This window comes from Protopterus annectens, chromosome 3.part1 (genome assembly GCF_019279795.1).
Source record: "Protopterus annectens isolate FY-2018-M chromosome 3.part1, PAN1.0, whole genome shotgun sequence".
Classification (NCBI taxonomy): Eukaryota; Metazoa; Chordata; order Ceratodontiformes; family Protopteridae; genus Protopterus; species Protopterus annectens.
In genome coordinates, this window is record NC_056732.1 from 392965640 (window position 1) to 392989580 (window position 23941).

Consider the following 23941-nt stretch of genomic DNA (forward strand, 5'->3'; position numbering starts at 1 on the left):
GGTTTTCCAGGGAGGACTCGTAACTTTCTAGAAAATTCCAAGACTAGCTCAGCAAAATGGATATCCTCAGTACAGTATAAGGGTGAGTCAGGAAAACCCAAGCCAAGTCTTATTGTTAACTATTGCAGTTATAGTGCCAGTCACGAGTCTAAAAAGAGACGTGCTTAACCATTTAGTCAGCAATGCCACAAGTGTAAAAAATGGAACCACTTTCAAAAATTTTGTAACTCAACAATTCTCATTCAGTTAAGAAAGGTCGCTCAAAAATCAGGTTAATCATATAGAAAGCTGCAGCCCTACTTTCTATGTAGATAGTGTATCAGTGGTCGGTGAAAAGGTTAATGCAATAGATTTGTTGGCAAAGAATGAAGTATTTTGTACTATCATGATCAAAGGTAAACACACAAAGCTCAAAGTAGACACTGGTTCAAAGTCTAATGTACTGTCAGCAGAAACATGAGTGACAGCTGGTGAGCAACTTAATTTTTCTAATTGCGCAAAGCATGATGCTTATGGAGGTGAAGAGATTCAAACCAATGGCTCAGTAGTGCTTTCATGCTAATCCGCTGGGAATAGTTACAGCTTGCAATTTTATGTAGTCATAAGACCTGTTCAGTCATTATTAGGTTTCAGATACAGTTTAAGAATGAAACTGCTTTCTTTTACCAAAGAAGTCCATCATGTAAGCACATGTCCCAGTTCCAGCTTCAGTGATGCTTTTTTCTCAGAGTATGCTGATGTTGTCGATAACAAGCTAGACCAACTTCCAGTTGTGCACTCCATGAAAGCAGACCAGTGGTTAGACCAGTGAGAAGAGTTCGAATCAGACCTCTCAACTGTACCTAATTCTGTGGTATTTACCAGTTTTGAGGTCGAAATAATGGGGTGCCACAAATTCGAGTGCTCCTTAATTCCCATATTTCCTTTTTTTTTTATTTGCTGACATCATCATGTGCAGGGGCATGTGTGATGAATGTCAGCTTCATGAGCAGCCTGTCGGAATTCAGCTGAGGGCTCAAGGGGTACAAGTCTGTTCTGTTTATGTTAACAGTCCACAACATGCAGCAGACAGTTCAGATCAGACAGGCACGTGTTCCATTGTCTTCTACCACTACACTTACCATCCATACCGAGGACGTGAATGACAATGAGCCAAAGTTTGAAACGCAGGTGTACAATTCCAGTGTTTTGGAACATGCACCCATTGGAGAGGTTTTTTTTACAAGTGCAGATCTTCAGTGACTGAAACCTAGAGGCAAGCCTTCATGTACAGCAAGGCATGATTTTACTGCACCTAAGCAATCCTACTAACAGTTATGATTGGTTTACTACACCTAAGCAATCCTACTAATAGTTATGATTGGTTTACTACACCTAAGCAATCCTACTAATAGTTATGATTGGTTTACTACACCTAAGCAATCCTACTAACAGTTATGATTGGTTTACTGCACCTAAGCAATCCTACTAACAGTTATGATTGGTTTGTTTCTGTGTAATAAAAAACACTGTGAAAACAATGCAGTATTTTGCTACAAATTCAAATGTTTTGTGAACTCTTTACTGTTGGGGAAAATATCTTATTTCCATGCCACTTGTTTTAATGACCAATACATCTACATTCGTACTGTTGAACTGAACCATTGTGTTTATACGTGATACACTGTCACCCAGTTGTCTTCAAATATATACATCAGCTGCTCTAAATCAATATTACTGACACACTTCCTTTGGATGGCTGTAATACATGGAACTACAAAATTGTTTCAACAACTTGTAAACAATGTAGAAGTCTAAGCAACTGCAGAGAGAGATCAAATGGTAAAAAAGTTGTGGTTGCACCACAGTAGAGCTCCAACTTTTGAAACTAGACACATTTCATAGTTTCATAGTATAGTACTAGGCTATCTGCCCTGGGGCATTTGTAAGCCTAGCCATAGTGATGTGGCATTTGCCACCCCATGAAATGGTACAAAAATGTACAGAATAAATTGAGAATACTGTGTCTAGTAGTGACACAATGAGGGTCCCCTTATATAATAGAATTAGTTTACTGTGCCCCTGTCTAGCAGTGACACAGATGTGACCCCTGGGGTAAACTTACGATCTCCCATCCACTCATCAAGATTTCTCTTGAAGAGAATCAGTGAGGGGCTCTGCCTAATATGAACTGGGATCTTGTTCCAAAGCATGGGAAGCCTCTGGGTTATTATCTATCCCTCCAGCATGTCCTATTCATACTTGTGCCGAGGTTTAAGTCTTTAGCTATCGTGGTCCTGATGGACTTGGATATTTTGAGGTGGAGCATGTCCAGCAGATCCTGATTGGACATGGCCTTGTACGTCAGGCAGAGATCACCTCTGAGCAGGTGGTATGATACTGAATAGAGCTGAAGTTTCTTTAGTCTGGCAGAATAAGACATATGTTGGAGACCCTTGATCCTCTTGGTGAGGTACTTTTGTGGTCTCTCCAGCTGTTGCAAATGCCGGGTGAGGTACATACCAAATGGGGCATTGTACTCAATCATGGGTCTGATGACGGAGGAATATAGGGGTACAATGACATCCTTGGATCTGGATGTGAATCCCTTCATGATGAGGTGTGCAAGGTAGAATGTTTTTCTAACCACTTTGGCAACGTGGGTATCAAATGAGAGGTCACTGCCGACTTGGGTCCCTAGATCTCTGATTACTTTTTCAGTACTCAGTGGGTTGTTGTCTATGTGATAATTTGTGGGTACTTTGTTTTTCCCAAAGGGGATGACTACATTTTTTGGCATTTAGTTTAAGGCCATGACTCCGGCACCAGTTGTCCATTTCTGTGAGGCCTTTTTGTAGGATGTGTGTGTCTGCTGGTGTATCGACTATGGTGCCTAGTTTGCAGTCATCTGCAAACTTTGTCAGCCACAGCCTTCCCATGTTTGCTTTAACATCTGAGAAATAAATGCTGAACAAGAGGGGTCCCAGGACAGATCCCTGTGGGACACCACTTGTGACTGGCTTTGAGTCTGACATTGCTCCAGCAATTTTAACTTTATGGGTTCTGTCCTTTAGCCAGTTTGCAACCCATCTAGTGACATACGGGTTTATATTTAAGCTGTTGAGCTTATCTGTGATGCCTGAGTGGGGTATTGTGTCGAAGGCCTTAGCCAAGTCCAGGTATGCTGTATGGACTGCTTTGCCTTCGTCAATGGCTCTAGTGACTGTTTTGAAAAAGTCAACCAGGTTTGAAAGGCAGGATCTGCCCTTTACAAGCTGAACTGGGTGGGGTCAAGTGTCTGTAGGTCCCCTATGTCTCTGTTTATGAGTTCCATAATGATTCTTTCCATAGCTTTGCAGACCAGGCTGGTTAAGCTTATGGGGCGGTAGTTTCTAGGGTCTGCAGAGGCACCCCCTTATGGAGTGGGACCACTGTTGCTGTACGCCAGTGTTCAGGTACGGTTCTACCTGACATAATCGAAACCACACAACACCGACAACCACATATTCGACAGTCCATAAACACGAAACCACACATAACCGACAACGAAATAACCGACGGTACACAAACACGAAACCCCATACACTGCACACACCACAATAACAATTAAAAACAAAACACATCCCCATTCCACAAACCACACACACAACACAAGCACACCAAAATCCTTACAAGCCCACACTAAACCTTACCTAACCCTAAGGTCCCCTAACTCACTTAACCCACCCCTATCCCCACAGACCGTCAATCTCCACACTTACCTGCCTTCACGTGTCCACTAACCGCATACTCACACAGCCTTTCCCCATGTCGGCATCCTCGGCGTTGGTGTTGTCATCCGTCGTGTCGGTCTTCTGCATTGTCGATGTTCTGCCACTCGCGATTCGCGTCGGTCTTCTTCGTCTTCGCTCATCTGGAGCTCCGAATTCCGCTGTCGGTCTTCTGCGCTGTCGACGAAGTCAGGTAGAACCTCAGGTACATATCCCGAAGTAAGGCTAAGGTTAAATAGCATTTTTATGTGTGGGTTTAGCTCCTCTTGGAGTTCACGTAACACGCAACCCGGGATACCGTCAGGTCCCATTGATGCTGTGTTTTTTGCTTTGTTTAGGGCGGTTCTCACTTGGACATCTGAAATGACAGGGAGATTACATTCAGCTGGGATAAGTATTTCTTCTTTTGGGGATGAAGGAGGGGAGAAATCTGCACTGAACCTGTCAGCCAGAATGTTGGCAATATCTGTGGGTTCAGTGTATTTTTTATTGTTGTGAACCAACTCTGAGCATATCTGAGGGTTTCTGCCCAGGTTTCTAACATAGCTGAAGAAGGCTTTGTGGTTATCTTTAGTGTCCTTAGCGATTTTTCTCTCAAAGTTGGCCTTAGATGTTTTTATGAGAGAACGTAGTTTTTTGCTAATGTTGATCAGAGATGTCTTCCCTTCATGGGATTTTGCTCTGACGTGCAGTAGCTTCCTTCTTTTGTTATACAATTTGTTTATGGCTGAGGTCCACCAGACAGGATGCTTACCTTTGGTGGAGAGGGACTTGGATTTGTTTGGGATTGCATGATCCATGCATTCTTGGAGATGTCCATAGAAAGCATTTGTGAAGGATTCGGCATTGTGGGATGTGGTATCCACTGGCACAGTGGGCTTAAAGGATACCATCTCAGTCTTAAGAAGAGTGAAGTCTGCTTTTGAGAAGTTTTCACTGTGGTCTTTTGTGCTGGGGTGGAGGTGGGATATGTATATCCAGGGTGATTAGTTTGTGGTCAGATCTCACTAGTGAGGGTATACTTCGGTGTGGAGCATTTTGTCCCCATGTTTGTGATGATCAGGTCTAGTATATTATCTCCCTAGTGGGAGAGGTGACTAATTGTTCCAGTGCATTTGAATTTATGAATTCCAGGAACCTTTGGGCTAGGGTATTAGGGCTAGAATAATGTACCCAATCTATGTTTGTGTAGTTGAAGTCTCCCAGTTTGATGGTATTTTGTGATACATTCATATCCTCCAGTGTCTTCAGGAAGGCTGAGTGGAGTTCTTGAGATTGGGAGGGTGGTCTGTAACATGCTACCAGTTGTATAGCAGTTTTGCCTATGGTTAGTTGCACCTGTATGGTCTCTGATGCTTCATGTGTTGCTACTAACCTGGAGGTGTGGGTGTCCTTGATGAATATGGACACTCCCCCTCCCTTTGTGGTTCGGCCCGGGTTTTGGGGCTGAAAAGCATGATACGAGGTATAGCCTGGTAATGCTGGGGTGCTCTCAGGAGCCTTGAACCAGGTTTCAGTTACTGCACAGACGTCGATGTTCTCCATGCTGAGGAGTGCATCAAGTGCCTGCATCTGGAGATTTAGACTTCTGGCGTTGAGCAGCATTACCCATAGTTTTTTCCATTATTGCTTTCTAAGGAGGTGGGTTTGTCTTTTGAGCCTTGCCTAAAAAAGGCACTATGGGGGTGGCAAGAGCCTTAGCCAATATCCGGAAGCCCAAAGGTGACAGGTGTAAGCCATCCCTTGCGAAGCAGCGTGGCTTGTCCAACATGTCATCCCAGGCAGACAGACATTGGATCCCCTTAGAATGACACCAGTACTTGAGCCAATTGTTAAAGCTGATCATCTTGTCTTTGTATTGTGGTATCATTCTTGGTGAGGGCAAGATGTTGCTCAGGGTCAGGGTCATACCAGCCTGGGCTACATAATTGGAGAGCTCCTCTATGTCTCTTTTCATGTAGTCCAGGGAGGTACGTCTCAGGTCATTCACACCAGCATGGAATATGACAGAGTCATATTTGTACTTGCTTTGGAGTGACTTGAGTGCGTGTGTTATGTGGCGGATCCTAGCTCCTGATAGACAGCTCACAGTCACCTTCTCCTTGTTCAGCCTGGTCAGTGGGACATCAGTGTGTCTGACTATAGGGAGAAAGATATTATACCTAAAAAGTCAGTATATTCAGTTATTTGAAACTTTTGTTTCATTTGCATTCTTTTATTAATCCCACTGTTTAGAAAGTAAAACATCCATTTTTGAAGAATACTTTAACCATTATGTAATCTAAGTGTATTCTAATCTAGTAATCCATATGGGAAGTGTACCCGTCTCCTGTATTGGGCGAGCAATAATTTGTAGATTGTGCTTCCTGTGGTGGGTGTGCAAGGTACCACATTGACTCTAATAGATTATAAACAGGAAATTTCTGATGGTGACGATTATTTTTCTTTAGCGCTTTAAGTGAATGGTAAATTATTGCTGATGCACTTCTAAACCAGTCTCACTGTTTAAAAATGAACCAGTTTATTATACTTTAATTCTACAAGCTGAATTGTCTGTGTAGTTTTGAATTTGTTTTGTGTTGCACGCCTCGTCATCCACCTCTCCTGCAGATCTTCTCTTACCTGTTCCTTGCTGGTGTGACAGTTGTCCTTTTTGAACCGCAGTTCTTAAATACTTGTTCATTAAGCAGTGTATTCTTGTCTGGCTGTTTGCTGTGTAGATCATTTTCTGTGTAAAGACTGTTTTAGTATGTGCTACTCATCAGTTTACTACAACTGTATTGATGGCACTTTATCAGCTTGTGTGCTTGAAGTCAGGGGTAGGGCTGTGTATGGCACCCATATTATTACTGCAGGTCGAGAGTTGTTGTGGGGTACGAGCAAGAAGAGCAAGTGCAAAATGTGCATTTAGTAGTTAAAGTGAACGTTTCGCGGTGCATTTTAATATTAAGTATCTCCCCCACCCATTTAGATAGTTGATTACTGCACAGGGTGTAAATGTTTAATTTCTGAAATTTTGTTATGAAATGTTCAGGGTAGACCTTTTAGGGACACTTATGTCAGGCTATTCCATACTGTTGGTCAGTTCATTACACAAATCGGTGACTGCACTACACAATACAACAGCAGTCCTTCAAGCTGTACTGTGAATGTTTTCAGATAGTAAGCAGTTTGTAGTTACCCTAAAATCTTTTATTTGCAATATAATTTGTGAGGAGCAGTTACAGAAAACAAGTAAATGTATTAATAGGATCATTGCTTCAAGAAATCATGTAAATTTAATTTGGAAAAAGGCAGCAGCGGAAACATTGGAATCGTTTAAACAGCTGAGCATCTTTAAAGTTGTGTGCTTGTAGTCTCACATCTTAGCAGTTAAATCAGGACTGGTCTTAACCTAGTTAGACCTACCTGGCCCAGTAGGACCCCACTGCAGGCTATGACAGGGTCCATACCTCTCAATCTTTCAAAGCAAGAAATCTGGACAAAGCCAAAAATAATGGTGGGAAAGGCCCAAAAATCAGGACAGATTTTAAATATTGCTCCTGTAAACTACTTAGATAGTTGCCAGAATAATAGGTTTTGCATTATGCATTCCAGAGGGATATGAAGTCTGAAATTCAAATGTCTGCCATTATTTAGTGATATCACTCCATGTTGGTATCCCACAATTCCACTGGAGGGGTAGGGTTACATGAGTATGCATGCAAATTTTATGTTAATCCATGTTCCAATTTTTGCCAGTTGTACCTAGTTTTCATGTGCCTTTGTCCAGATTTTTGATGTTTCCAGGTTGGGAAGTATGGTTCCAATAGCTATGCAGGACAAGGTCAAGGTCCAGTTATACAAGATGGTGCAAGTTGTGATTTGTCCAGTCACAGAACCAGCTGAGTGCGTTTCTTTCATGTTAGCTGTTCATAAGAAATGTTCAGATGAAATTAGAATATGCATTGACCCAAGAGACTTGTACAAGGCATTAAAGAGACCTCATCTATCCTATGCATATAGTCGGGGAGATTGCCACCTATGCATATAGTCGGGGAGATTGCCACCCTCATGCTAAGTGCCACTGTTTTTTCTGTCTTCGACGCAGAGAGTTCATTTGGGCAACTAATGCTTGATTGCAGATCTTCATTACTAACGGGATTCAGCACACCATTTGGTAGATAGATTTCTCAGAATGCCTTTTTTGAATAAATTCTGCCTTTCAACGTGCAATGGAGCAAATTTTTTTGGGTTATCCGTTTGCTATAATAGTGGATGATTTGCTGCTTGGAGGTAATAGAATAAGTGGGCTTTCTAAAAATCTTAGCAGTAAACTTGTGTTTGCCCCTATCTTTCTCTAAAAGAATATCAAGAAAATTAATCTTGTCTTTAGAATAGGTGATGGTAAATGTTTATATACGATTCTACTTCTAAATTTCGAAGTTTCAAAACTTCAAATTTCTTACAGTTGAGATCATAAGACTGAAGTTTTGAAACTTTGAAATAAAAATAAATAAATAAAATATCTTTTTTTTTTTTTTTTCAGGGGGAAGCCCCCCTTGGACTTGGTAATTCAATATACCAACTCCGAGATCGCACTACAGCGAGGAAATCTCCATTTAGATGGTTTGAAGTTTTGAAACTTCAAAGTTTAGAAGTATACCTATATATATATATATATATATATATATATATATATATATATATATATATATATATATATATATCAATCTGGTTAGCCAGGAACTTTTCAAGTTCTTCTTTTTAACAGCATGTATATCTTTGCACATTCTTTCTTTAAATTAGGTGTCTGTTTTCTCAAAAAAGAAAATTCAGCATTCCATGCAAATAGCAGCATATATTAAATGCTTCAGTGTACAATCAACATAATCCTGAATCTAAATCTTTATGATTTAGCTCTCTGACTTCTATATGCTCTTCACTACAAGGGTGGTATTCGTAGTCATTATGCAAACATGGAAAGGCAAGGTATTCGTATCATTATGCAAACATGGAAAGGCAATTTGCTATTTGCATATTTCCACAGCAAAGACACAATCAATACCACTTGAAATTTATGATGTTGTATGCAGTTTGTCAGAGCTTAATGGGTGGTAACGTAAAAACGTTACGATTGGATTAGCAGGTTAAATGTTACTATGGAAACTGGTTTAAATGAGCAGAACAAAGTTACTTCATTAATCTGGTCATATGACTACATATTAGAAGATAGTTTAATATCTTGTTTTTAGATATTGTTATACACCGTGAAGAAACATCTTGGTGATCTGTCAAAGTCAAATAAAGTCAAAGTAAACTTTACTGTCATTTACGACTACACAAGTGCAGCCTAAACGAAATTCCAAGTATCAACTCACTAGAGAGCACATAGGAAGGATAACAGAATAACATTTCAATTTAAAAAATATTCAATACAAGAACCACAGAAGGATAAATACACCAATAATAAAAACACACACCACCCCCCCAGTCATAAGAATACTGTACATAGCAGCATGACAGTAGGACTGCACATGTTAAGATTGTCATCCTTTGCTCATCTACATCAGACAAACAGCAGGCAATTGGACATGAATAAGAAAATATAATGCTACATCAAAGAAAAAAACAAAAATAAGATGTTGCACACTCTTCAGCTGAGCTATGTATTGTGAATGATTACTGACTAAATAATCGGTGGCTGCTATCAAAGTTTATAAGTCTCAACACTGTTGGGTAGAAGATGTTTAAGTATCTGATGGTCCTGCAGTGGATACTCCAATATCTCTTGCCTGGAGACAGTTGTGTAAACCAGCCGTGTGCAGGGTGAGGGGGGTCACAAATTATTCTGGATGCACACAATGCCTCTTGCTGCGAAGAGATCTTGCATTGATGGTAAGTTAGTGCCCATGATTTTTTCGGCACCTCACACCACTCTCTGTAGCTTCTTTCTTTCTGCTATTGTACTGTTCCCAAACCAAAATGTGAAGTGACTAGTGAGATGCTCTCAACTGCTCCTCTGTGGAATGTGGTGAGAACAGTAGGTGGGAGCTTTGCTTTTTTGAGCTTTCTGAGAAAGTGGAGACATTGGTGTGCTTTTTTGACCAACTGTTCAGTATTCACAGTCCAGGAATGATGCTCTAAAATGCGTACCTCCAAAAACTTTGCAGATTTACCTCTTTCCACCTCTTCACCATTTATCATAAGCAGTGAGCGTGTTGTTGACCCTTTCCTGAAGTCTGTAATGATTTCTTTTGTTTTATTGGCATTCAGGTCAATGTTGTTCTTAGCACACCAGTCAATCAATGAGTAGACCCCGACTCTGTAAGCTCTTTCGTCATCCGCATTGATGAGGCCCACAACCATAGTATCATCTGCAAATGTAATTATGTGATTGGTGTTGTATTGTGCAGAACAGTCATGGATGAGGTCTGTTCGTGAAGATGTGGATCCAGTTGCACATGAGCTTGCTAACTCGAAGATGTACAAGCTTGTCAATAAGCTGCATTGGAACCACTGCACTTGAATTCTGAGCTGAAGTCAATAAACAGCCTGACATAGTTGTTTCTTCCTTCCAGATGCCAGATGATCGAGTCAGAGGTGGAGTGCCAGTGAAATAGCATCCACAGTGGATCTGTTAGCCCGATAAGTGAACCGTAGAGGGTCGAAGGTGGGTGGAAGGTTTGCCAACAGATGCCTTTTAACTAGCATTTGTTGTTGTTGTTATTTGGAGAATAAGGGTTTTGCCTGACATGTTTCCAGTTTCAGTTTTTTTGGATATCTTTAGAAAAGGTCATTCCACACACTAATGAAGGCAATAATGTATGGTCAGATTCTGCAAGGACCTCCACTGAAATTCCTAAGGGAAGAATGGCAGTCATTGGTACATCTCATATCTGATGATGGAAGGATAATTACCTGAAAGTTTTGCCATGAACTGTCAAAGACACATGCTTGCACAATCATTTCAGACTGACTGCACCACACTTTACATTATACTCTGGTTCCATTATGCATTGGAATATGTCATTTATTCATTTGGTTAGTTTTCTTAATTAGTTAATTTAACATTGTTAACTGGATAAAATAAGTTGTCCAAGTGCCATCTTTAGCCATAACCTTGGCCCAGGGCAACAAACAAGAAAGCTACATGATTATCCAAATTGGTATGTACAGAGTAACACGTGTAGAAGGCGCATAGTTACCAAAAATGTATGTGCTGAATAGTATGTGTACAGTACTGCTACAAGAAGACAGGCAGACTAAGCAAGCCCTATAGGTGTCAGCAGTAACGCCAGCAGGTACATTATGGTAAGTAAGATAAATAACCTCTTGGTCCAATGGTATGTTCTGCATTCACAACACGCTGAGAAAGTCTAACTTTTTTACAATGAGTGTCGGGGTCTTAACTGTAGTAAAGCATTGACTACCTTTAGATAACAGCTGATTTATTTGTAATATTTACCAAGAATGAATTCTGCCAACAGCTGTGATATAGTCCACAATACAACTACACTGATTTATTGTAACATTAGATGTACAAATTCCAATATATTTCTACAGATAATATAATGCTTCCATCACTACAAATATGACATGACCAACTGTGCTGAAGAACAATTTGATATGGTTACATTTAGGGTTGTGCTGTAGTGAAATGCCTAAGTGACAGAGTCTCAGTCATTGCAACACTGTGTACCTGAGTTTGGTAGTCAAGAAAAGTTTTTTGAAATGTTATCAAGAACTCTTACAGGAGTTTGAAATAATGTAATCACATACAAGCATGGTGCGTTATACTTTGTTCCATTTGCAGACATGTGTGACTTCTCCTCAGTTTGGGAAATATAGAAGATAGCCACAGTTCAGCTTTACTAAGTTGGCATTACAGCAGAAGAAACAAATATATGTGTTCCTCCTGAATAGGAAATATTTGTGTCACTGGATAACAACCCCCCCCCCAAAAAAATAGACTTAAAATGTGGTGAAATACATTGCATAAAGATAAAGTTCTGTAGTAGTCCTTGCTTCTGAAATCAGAATCCTAATGTAGTCTGTAACAGGGTTTGTGGAAAATTATGCAGCAAAATTTGCTAGAATATTTCAAACAGATTTTCAGAAAATGACCACACATAATTCTAGCTATGTCTAGTCATTTTGCATAGCCATTTGGGGACATTTTTTAAAGGTACTTCACAAAATTATGCACATTTCACATTTTCTCTGGCTGGCAAACCCATCATATTACTAAATCATATAATTTGTGAGTTCTTATAAGAATTACAATTTTTTAAAAAAGAAGTGGTCATTTCCTTTTTAAACACTATAGCAAATTATGCATATGCATTTATTCTCATAGATGCACATATGTGATATTCTGCTGACTGCCTTTTTCTATTAGGCCATGTAGTGTACAGTATAAGGTCAAATGTCCAACTATCTTGCCCTGAAAAGAATATTCTGAAGAAGAAGAAAGGTGGTGGCATTGTAAGTAGCATCTAACTGAAGTCAGAATAATCATTTACAAATGGCAAATAACTCTATTTGCAAACAGTCTAAAACAAAGCTGTAATTAGAATTTCTTTTCAGACTAATACATTTCAAAGTGGTCTGAAATATAAATGCAATATGCTGTTGTAACTTCAGGCTCAAAAACCAAATGCATTTCTGAATGAAAGTGATATTGTTATTCTTTTCATATAGTGCGGTGTAAAAAATAAATGTTAACATTTAAGCTTCAGCTGGTTATTTTCTTAATAATTATACAACTGACATTTCCATAATATTGCATGAGAAAACATCAGACCATTTTGAAGATGTGACCATTTGCATACACTGAGCAAAAATAGCCAAAATCTTTCATTAGACTGGGGCAGTCTTTTGGAAAATGATCAGTTATAACAAGGTTTAAGTGAATTACTTTTTCTGATTGTATTAGTTTTATTCCATTTGTTAGTTGTATCTATTTTATGGAACATTTTCTAACATTTGTTGCAGTGCTTAGGCTTATACAAAGCTGTAAAGTAAAGTGGGAAACAGTTTCAAATAGGAAACACAAGACAAGCGAACTAAGCCCTAAAAGGTACATTAAAATAACTAAGCACTTCTTTAAAGCTACACACCAGGATTTAGAAATATGCATCCAAAATTGCAGCCAACCTGACTCAATTTGCTATGCATTCAGAATTCTCCTCAATGCTCTAACAGTGCATGCTGCCAGGCAAGTGTGCACACAGCTCTTTATTGTGGCCACAGCAGGTCCGTGCAGGGTGGACCAGGTTGTGGCCATTGGGAAGTACTAGTAGCAGCAGTGATAATCTATCAAGCATAAACCTCATGTTACTGGCCACAAACTCGTGCACTCAGTTGATCATAGGGCTTGTGCGCCGATCTGTTTTTTAACTGAAGGTACATCTCTGCAGAGAAAACCCTTATCGAAGGCAGTGAGGGAAATATGATGAAGGTAGGAGGGTAGAGGAGGTAACAGGACCACAGAAACAAACATATAACAGACAAAACTGCAACGGGAGGTGATGACACAATCAGTGTTGTAGAAGACAATGTAGGAGGAGGAGATATGAGACACATGCGTAGATCAACTGAACATATTCACAAACCAGATAACCAAAGGAAGGAAGAACAGCAAAGTCCTCTGTAGAAAAACACTCCTTTATTGAATAAAGCCACAGTAGTTAAGCGCCTCTCATAGGGACCTCCCCAGAACAATACCATCAGGATTTCCCAGCATTCATATACATTTGCAGGAGTCCAAACTGAAAGGGGGCTGGAGAAAGCTTCCTCACCATGAGCAGGCCAAAAACTATTTCAAAATCAAAAAGTTTGAGGTGATTGTCATAAATTTGCAGAATTGAGCCATACAAGTCAGACAAAGCATCAACCAAGAGGGGACTAGACCCTTCAACCTTCTCACTTAGATTCTACAAACCATTTAATTTACAAGCATTTACAAGATGTAAGTGAAGCATATAGCAGGGTGATCTTTGCTCATTTGTAGAATACAGGCATAAAAGACACAAAAACATTCATCGCTGAGAGGACTTGAACCCATCAACCCTCTTCACTTAGATTCTGCAAAGCCCTTTACTGACCAACTTAGCTGTAGAAGCAGTCAAATAAAAGAAACCAGCTTTACCCAAATTTGCATGCCTAATGAGAACTGAAGTTGGTACACGGCAGTGGTTGAACTTAATCATTGCTGTACAACAAGCAGGGCAAGTCCTTGTTGGTTGTAAATTGGCATCGACTGTCCCTTCACGATCCATCCTGCAGTATAGGATCACAAAAGAGGAATGGTTTGGAAACCCGATGTGGACGTGTCAGCTGTGTTTATCGATTTCTGACCATATTTAAGGAAAGAAATGGGAGCACATGAATGACATTTAAAGGGAAAGCAAGCTGACTGTAGACGAGAAGGCCAGGATTATGGAATAAACTGCATGGAGCAGGGAAAAGAAGGGTGGACTTCAAGGGACGGAAGTTGGAGAATGAGGGTGAGACAAACATGACTGACAGGGTTTGTGGTAACACAATGACAGAGACATCAGATAAACAGAGGGAAGGATTGACTATCCAACAGGGTTGGACATGAACACAAAAGGAAAGGGAAGCACCAGAATGGAGGATATGATGGGATACTTGCAGCTGCAGTCTCCTCCAGATGAGAGCAAGTGGGAGATTACTCACCACCTTGAGCATTATTACTCTCTCTGAGATCATGGAGATTACTCACCACCTTGAGCATTATTACTCTCTCTGAGATCATGGAGATTACTCACCACCTTGAGCATTATTACTCCCTCTGAGATCATGGAGATTAATCACCACCTTGAGCATTATTACTCTCTCTGAGATCATGGAGATTACTCACCACCTTGAGCATTATTACTCTCTCTGAGATCATGGGGATTACTCACCACCTTGAGCTTTATTACTCTCTCTGAGATCATGGAGATTACTCACCACCTTGAGCATCATTACTCTCTCTGAGATCATGGTTACTCACTACCCTGAATATTTTTACTCTCTCTCTCAGATCATGGTTACTCATCACCCTGAGTAATATTACACTCTCTTTCTGAAATCATGGAGACACTGCAGAACGGGGATGTGACTGGACAAATTATCAGAAGAGGTTTCCCATTTGGATGATTTAGGCATTGAACCTCTTTCGGCAATCTACCCAACAATATCTGTCACTTCCACTTGCACTGCTACTGGAGGGAACAAATGCAGCAGTATCTAGTGCAGGACTACCTAAAACACATGGCACATGTATGGCAGAAGGTGTGCAGGTGACTGTAGCAGGCTGGGACCCAGAAATTCTGTGTGCTTTCGGTGGGCTCCAGGGCATATCCATAATCACCAACAAGATGCCGCTGTAGAAAGTCGCCCTCTTACAAACCATTGGTATATGGACCTATACATATATATATATATATATATATATATATATATATATATATATATATATATTTACAAGTGGTGCATCCTGCACATGCATTATAGATGAAAACAGGCCATCTGGCACTTGATAGGGTGATACCCTTTGTGGTTCACCAGATGGGGTTTTATTTCAGTGTGCATATGGTTTGGGGTCCCCAGTACCTCAGTGAAAAGGGCTATGGCACAGACATCCTGCATGGTGTTGGCTTCTCTGCTATGGGGTATGTGAGAACTTCATCTACACCCCCAGATGCTAAAGCACAGTAATAAGAAATTTATGGAATATTCTTGAGGCAGATGCTGGAGATATCCCCACTGTGCCCCCAGTATTTTGCTGAATAATCCCTGTAGCCACACATACCTTAGTGTCCACTGGGCTAGGCTCTTCACTACTCCCATGAGGCTGCAGGTGAAGCCAACACATGTACACAGTTTCATGAAGCATGGGATTGGTCAACAATGTGCATGTGATGGAGCTCCTAGACTGTTGAGCATCGTCAGATGACCCTGCATCTCTAGGGTGATGTTGCACATCCTTGAGCATGGCAGTGGCACTAACAACCTCCTGGAGATTCATATGCTTTTATTCTGCAGCGACCCCTAACATTGCTTGGTGATTTCCACAGTCTGAATATGAGCCTTCAGACAAAGCTCCATTCAGAGGTGTTTATATCTCTGTGAATTGCTCCGTCGTTTTGTTTTGTTTCATTGTCATACAGAGACGCTGAGTTCTATACTGCTGCCGATTGATGCATCAGTATGCAGGAATTAGCATACGTTGTGCCTCAATGTGCAGGTCTGCATGGACAGTGGCATTCAGCTATGTTTTCTGAATCACAAACACCCTGCATATGACCACTCATCATGTGTCATGAACATTTGTCACCAGAATTTGACAAATCTTTGTAAATCTGACCCAGTAAGTAAAAGAAGTTGTGTTATGACTTCTTTAAGGTAACATCTTAGTATATGTTTTTATTTTGGCATTCTAGTATCTTAATGAATTTATTTTTAGCTCTGTATATTGGTAGCCTGTTTTCTTTTTTTTTTTGCATAGTACCTTGCTATATGTTAACAATTTATGGAAATGCTTCTGTTCTAAAGCATACCTTATACCCTAATCAGAAGCAGTGGATGATAAAGGAGGTCAGATCTCTTCTCAAGCACTGCAATACAGCCTTCGGATCTGACAACCGAGTCTTTTACAGTATAGCTAGAGACAACCTAAAGAAAGCCATCAGAAAGGCTAAAGTGGCCTATAAAAGCAAGATGGAGGACTACTTCACCAACAAGGACCAATGACTATGGCAAGGTATTCAGCACATCACCAATGATAAACCAGTAATCATATGACTGTTTAAGGTGATGCATCAATGGCTGAGGAACTTAAATTATTTTTTTGCTGATTTTGAAGTGGAAACAGCAGAGACAGTCACACCTAGGCAGCAGCAGATAGGCCACAGCAGTCACATGTCATCTATACAAGCCTCCTACAACCACACCTTCACAATACGAGAGCATGATGTAAGATGTGTGCTCAAAGCAGTCAATCCAAGAAAGGCTGCTGGTCCTGATGGAGTGATGGCATGGGATGGGTGCTGAAAGAATGCATGGACCAGCTCTGTGGGGTCTTCACAAAGATCTTCAACCATTCTCTGTCTAACCCTACTAGTCCATCTTGTTTGAAGTCAACTACAATCATTCCACTGCCAAAGAAAGCTGTCATCAGTAGTGGCAATGGCTACCATCCAGTGGCACTTACTCCATTCATCATGAAGTGTTTTGAACAACTGGTTCGGCAACACATGAAGGACAGTCTCCCACTTATCTCAGATACACAGTGATATGCTTAGAGAGCAAATAGGTCTATGGAAGATGCCATCTCCACTAACTTGCACACTGTATTTCGACATCCTGAGCAGCAGGGGAGCTATGTGAGGATGATCTTTGTAGGCTTTAGTTCAGATTTAAACAGAGTTATCCCAGATAGACTGGTCACTAAATTCACTGGCCTAGGACTTTCAGAACTTACCTACTGTTGGATTAAAGACTTTTTGACTAACCATCCTCAGATGGTTAGACTAGGCCTGTACCTCTCCTCCACTGTCAGACTAAACACTGATGTCCCACAAGTGTGCTGAGCCCCCTTCTGTATACTCTTTATACCCATGACTGCACCCCCTCTCATTCAACTAATACCATCATTAAGTTTGCGGATGACATCATGGTGACTAGACTTATTTCAGGAGGACACAAGACAGCATATAGAGATGAAGTTCAAAGACAGAGTGCATGGTGTACTGAGAACAACCTTGCCCTGAACTTTGCCAAAACAAAAGAACTCATAATAGATTTCCAGAGGCACAATGCAGATTACAACCCAATGTATGTCAATGGATACTGTGTGGAAAGGGTTCCTGCTTTCAAGTTTCTAGGTGTAAATGTGGCAGAAGATCTCTCTTGGTCCATGAACACCAGAGAGGCAGTTGAGAAGGCACAGCAGAGACTCCATTTCCTAAGGATCCTCAGGAAAAACAACCTGCAGGAGAAGCTACTGGTGTCTTTTTACCACTGTTCTATTGAAAGTGTGCTGATGTATTACATTTCCATGTGGTATGCCAACAGCTTGACAGCAGACAGAAAGACCCTTCGAAGATCATTAACTCTGCCCAGAAAATCATTGGCTGCTCACTGCCATCTTTGGAGGAATTCTTCAGCTCTCGCTGTCTCAATAGGACAACCATCTTGAAAGACCCTTCTCATCATAGACATAACCTGTTTGAGCTGTTGCCTTCTTGCAGACAGTTCAGGTCCATTCCATCTAGGATAAACGGACTTGACAGTTTCTATACCAGGGCCATATGTGAACTGAGCAATGCTAAATACTCACACTGAGTTCATATAATAGCCATTTGCACTATAAGGTATATGTTTACATTCCTGTGCACCTTACTTATATGTTTACATTCCTGTGCACCTTACTTATATGTTTACATTCCTGTGCATCTTACTTATATGTTTACATTCCTGTGCACCTTACTTATATGTTTACATTCCTGTGCACCTTACTTATATGTTTACATTCCTGTGCACCTTACTTATATGTTTACATTCCTGTGCACCTTACTTATATGTTTACATTCTTGTGCACCTTACTTATATGTTTACATTCCTGTGCACCTTACTTATATGTTTACATTCCTGTGCACCTTACTTATATGTTTACATTCCTGTGCACCTTACTTATATGTTTACATTCCTGTGCACCTTACTTATATGTTTACATTCCTGTGCACCTTACTTTATTCCTTTCATGTGCGATATTCCCAAGTGCAATAACTTAGTTGTTTACTGCTTTTCATTGCATTATATTGTATTGTTTGGTATTGTATTGTAGTGTATTATTTTATTTATTTATGTTCATTATATGTGAATGCACCTTAGGAGGGTTGCTACAAATTTCGTTGCACTTGTGCAATGACAATAAAGGAACCTTATTGCTGAACTCCCCTTTTCATAACGCATTGCAAATGTCGTGCATCTGTATCTGTATATGGTTTTGCACTTTATACTTGATTTATATTTCAATTTTTAATTGCTATGGCTGTTTGGGGTTTCCACACAGAACATGTTGATGTTAAATCTGTTTTCAGTTTCTCTGAGGAATGGTTGCATCAGGAAAGTAGTGTTTGATATCAACAGTTGAATTGACTTTGTACATATTTCTGTGATGGATAGGGTCACTTTCCTGGTGACACTGTTTTTAGAAAATGGCTTTACTTATGTAATTCTACTTCATTTTTGTCATAATATACTTAAGCCTTATGCCTTACAACTTCCAAATTTAAATTAATGACAAAAGGTTGTATATATGGCCATGTATTGTTATTATCTCCTGTATTATTTAGTACTGCAAAGGCTGTTGCTTCAAGTGGGTGATTATTGCATTTTTCTTTTTTGCACTTTTTTGGGAAAACTGGAATTAAATAGTTGTATCCCATGAGATACCTCACTGTCTAACAGTTTGTATTTCCATTTTAGATGGCAAAACTAGGAGTTATCATTGATAAGTTAACTTTTGATCTGTACACTGACGCTGCAATAAAAAAGACATGTTTCAAACTAGGCTGTATTTACAGAGCAAAGCATCTGGTAAGTTTTCATAGTAAAAAAAAAATAATAAAAATGCTGCTCCCTTCTGTCTCCTTCCTACCCTTCTACATGTCTCAGAGTCAGCAGTATTCACAAATCTCAACTTTTTCACCAAACGCAAACTAGAAAGCACCTACAACAAAATAAGTAAATTCACCTGAAGCTTTCAAAACCACTCCCAACACTGTAAAGTGCTCAGTATCCCCAAATGGCTACAACTTCCTCAACATACTGCCCTCTCCCAGCTACTCACAGAATAAAAAATACTTCACCATCCACTGAAGACACCCTCACTGTAAAATCGCACCCAAACAGAAACATAAAATCCTCTGATCTTGAACTTCTGCTAATAAATTCAATAATATGATGTTTGCAGATGACATTGTGATCTGTAGTGAGAGTAGGGAACAGGTGGAGGAAACCCTGGAGAGATGGAGATATGCTCTAGAGAGAAGAGGAATGAAGGTCAGCAGGACTAAGACAGAATATATGTGTGTGAATGAGAGGGAGGATAGAGGAATGGTGAGGATGCAGGGAGTAGAGGTGGTGAAGTTGGGGGAGTTTAAATACTTGGGATCAATAGTTCAGAGTAATGGCGAGTGTGGAAGAGAGGTGAAGAAGAGAGGAGAGGCAGGATGGAGTCGGTGGAGAAGAGTGTCAGGAGTGATTTGTGTGACAGATGAGTACCAGTAAGAGTGAAAGGGAAGGTCTACAAGAGGGTAGTGAGACCAGCTATGTTATATGAGTTGGAGACAGTGGTATTGACAAAAAGGCAGGAGTTTGAGCTGGATGTGGCAGAGTTAAAGATGTTAAGATTTGCATTGGGTGTGATGAGGGTGGACAGGATTAGGAATAAGTATATTAGAGGGTCAGCCCAGGTTGAAAGGTTTGGAGACAAAGCCAGAGAGGCAAGATTACATTGGTTTGGACATGTGCTGAGGAGGGATGCTGAGTATATTGGGGAAAAGATGCTAAGGATGAAGTTACCAGGTAACATGAAAAGAGGAAGGCCTAAGATAAGGTTTATGGATGTGCTGAGAGTGGACATGCAGGTGGTTGGTGTGAAAGAGCAAGATGCAGAGGACAGGAAGAAATGAAAACAGATGATCCGCTGTGGCGACCCCTAGCAGGAACAGCCGAAAGAAGATGATGATGATTAATGTGAGTCGCTATTCTCTGTTACCATCTCCAAGGCAATGGAACAAACTTTCAGACTATACCTGGCTTTTAAAAAACCTGAAATAATTCAAATCTACATTAAAATACCATTCAACAACTAATAAACTATCAATTGTCAGAATCCACACAAACTGATAAAAAGCACACACGAAGGAACCAAATCGAAAACCACTCCAAAGTAGTTTAAGCGCTTTTTGTTTCCCAAATAGAAACTTCAACAGAATACATTTACAAGCCCAGCACCATCTATTTATATTAAACCCCTGATAATTAACATTCGATAATCCCACCCCCTTAAAGTTATATGATGCATCCAATTCAAGATATATTTTACAAATTCAATAAAAAGCATGAACGGTTGTATAAATATACACACACAAATGCAATAATAAAAACATATATACATACCTGACATACAAATCATTACAAATAAAAATCAGCTTTTAATCTTAAAATAGAGCTAATGGGAACTGCACTGTTCAAACTTGGGTAGTTACTAGCATTAGTCTGCAGTTGCCATTTAAGCTCTTTATGTCCTAAATAATCATTCAATGGACCCCCCCATCCCCTAAAATAACCTGATCAATAATAACAAATCTAAAACCATGTCCCTCATTTTCTATATGTGCTGCCATCTTTCTTTTTGATGTCATAGCAGTGCTGATATACGCAACTCCTGAAAGTTGTAATGGTTTTTCTGATATAAACAACAGAACACTGTGTACACGGGGCTAAATAAACAACTGCTTTACTCCCACAATTAACTTTCCTACTAATTAAATATTTCCCATAATTAGGAATATCTACCTCATTAGTCTCTATCTTGTATTTACATTGTAGGCAATGTTAATTATGCTTGACAGAGGTCCTCTGGTATGCAAGTATAAAATTAGTAGAAACAAAAAAGTGCATCCGATACACATTTGTGGTGACAGAAAGGAATCATCTGTCACACATGTAATAATTCAAACAGTTCTATTTATTTTTTATTTATTTGCAGTTTGTTTGCCAGGATAGTCCATTGGGCCACAAGGAGCCCATTTTCAATGGAGTCCTGGGGAGAAAAGCTCCAGAAAATACAAATACATAGTACACATTGCACATTTACATTACAAATTATGTCATAGGAATACAAAGTAAATATGATAAGAAAAGGTTAACAATGATAGAGTATATCAGTGTAGTTCATAAAACAGCAATAAAAAACGTTTTTTTTTTTTTTACAAAAGTAGCAGCGTAGGGTAACTGTTAAGTAGTTGGTCGAGGCAGTGATGGCGTATTTAGTTCTAGGAGAGTAGGAAGTGGTATTTGAAGGATTAGGTAGGATGGGAACAGGAGCACTTCCATTGTGAAGTTAGGTGTGAGTGCAGCAAGGGTTTAAATGAGGCAAGACTGCTAGTGATGCGGACAGGAAACGGTAGAGAATTCCAGAGGCATGCAAGAGAGAAGGACATTAGGTGATTCCCAGCTGGACGTGTGGGTTTGTGCAATTTAATTAGTTTTTTGGAATTAGATTTTGGAAGTCATTTTGGTTCGTGTATTTCAAAGGTAGTGGCTAGGGAGGGACAAAGAGAGGGGTTGTAAATGAATTTTTATTTATTTATTTTTTTATTTTACATTTGTTGACCAGGCTAGTCCAGCTGGATATATGTCCATTTTCAGCAGAGGCCCAGGGAGAAAAGCTCCTCGAAAACACAGTAAAATTTATATATAAAAATAATATTCAACAGATATAGGTACAATACATATTTAAGCAATTTATACACAATAGATTTTACAGATGTGGGTACATTAAATATATAAGCAATTATTTTCACTTCAAAACATGTCTGCTTACAGAATCATATTACTTATAACATTTGTTAGTTATAGGAAGGTATTGATGAAGACATTTTAATAATATGTAAGGCCCATTTTCTTTATGGTTTTCAATAGGCAATTAGTATAAACAGTTGATGTGACAGGTGTCTTTGTGAAATAAATGTGTAGTTAGTCTGGGTTCACACAGGGGCATAACCAATGAGATTTAAGGTAGGTTTTCAGCTTGCTTTTAAATTGTGTTAATGAGGAAAGGGAGGTCAGGTCACTGGGGAGAGAGTTCCAGGTTTTACCCACGGTATTAGAGAACAAAGAGTCACCAGCCATATTGCTGGTTTTACCTATTTGTACTAATATTTTATTAGATGTGCGTAGGGTCTTAAGGTTATTATAGGGGGTGATAAGGTTGGTAAGAATTGGAGTATTAGTAGGCTGATACAGGATTTTGTAGGCAACTGTTAACTGTTTAAATAGAAGTAAATTTGGCAACTCTAGCCATCCTAGTTGTTCATAATTAGTACAGTGACGGGTTCTGAATGTAAAGCCTGTTGCAAATCTGGCAATATTATTGTAGGAGGCAGCCAACTTGTTCAAGTTGTTTTTTGAGAGGTTAGTGTATATAGGGGAGGTGTAGAGGAGGGTGGAGATTAAGTGGGTCTGGGCAATAGTAGCCCTGGCTAGTGGGGTGAGAAAGGATTTGATTCTATAGAGGGAGCCTAGTTTTTTGTTGACTGTTTTTATGGTACTGTTAATGTAAGTATCAAAGTTAAGGTTATTATCAATGAGTACCCCTAGTAGTTTTATAGCTGAGTCAGGGGATATGATGGTACCATTGTTTGATGTAACAGTAAAGTGGGGAGGCCCTACGGGTGGGAGTAAATAGTAGGAGTTTGGTTTTTTGGGGGTTCAAGATGAGGCAATGGTGCAGTAACCATTTCTCTACTGTGTTAAACACATTTTGGGTGAGGGACTGAAGGTCTGATGGAGTGGTAGCTGAGCATATTAATGTGGAGTCATCTGCGTATTGTATTGAGGTAACTTGAGGAATTGCAGAATGTAGGTCATTGATAAAAATAGAAAATAAAAGAGGCCCTAATATAGAGCCTTGGAAGACACTGAGCACAATGGGGAGATGGGGAGATAAGTTTTTCTCCCATAGAACAGCTTGTTGCCTATTGTTTAAGTAGGATTGAAACCAATGTATAGCTAGTGCATCTAGTGACAGGTTTTTGAGTATGTTTATGAGAAGTTGGTGGTTAACCATATCGAAGGCTTTAGAGAGATCAATAAAGAGGGCTGAGGATAGAGTGTTGTTATTGCGATTTTTGTTAATACAGTCAGAGAAGGATAAAAGGGCAGTTGTAGTGCTGTGAAATGGCCTAAAGCCATGTTGGCAATTAGCTAATAAGTTATCTATTAGTTGGTTTAACAGTTGTCTATGAATGCATTTCTCCACGATTTTTGCCAGTGGAGATAGTATAGCAATAGGTCTATAGTTGGATAATTCCCTGGAGTTTCCACCTTTATGCAGGGGGATAATATGTGAGATCTTCCAAATAGATGGGATAGTTCCCTCAGAGATAGTTCTGTTAATCAGGATA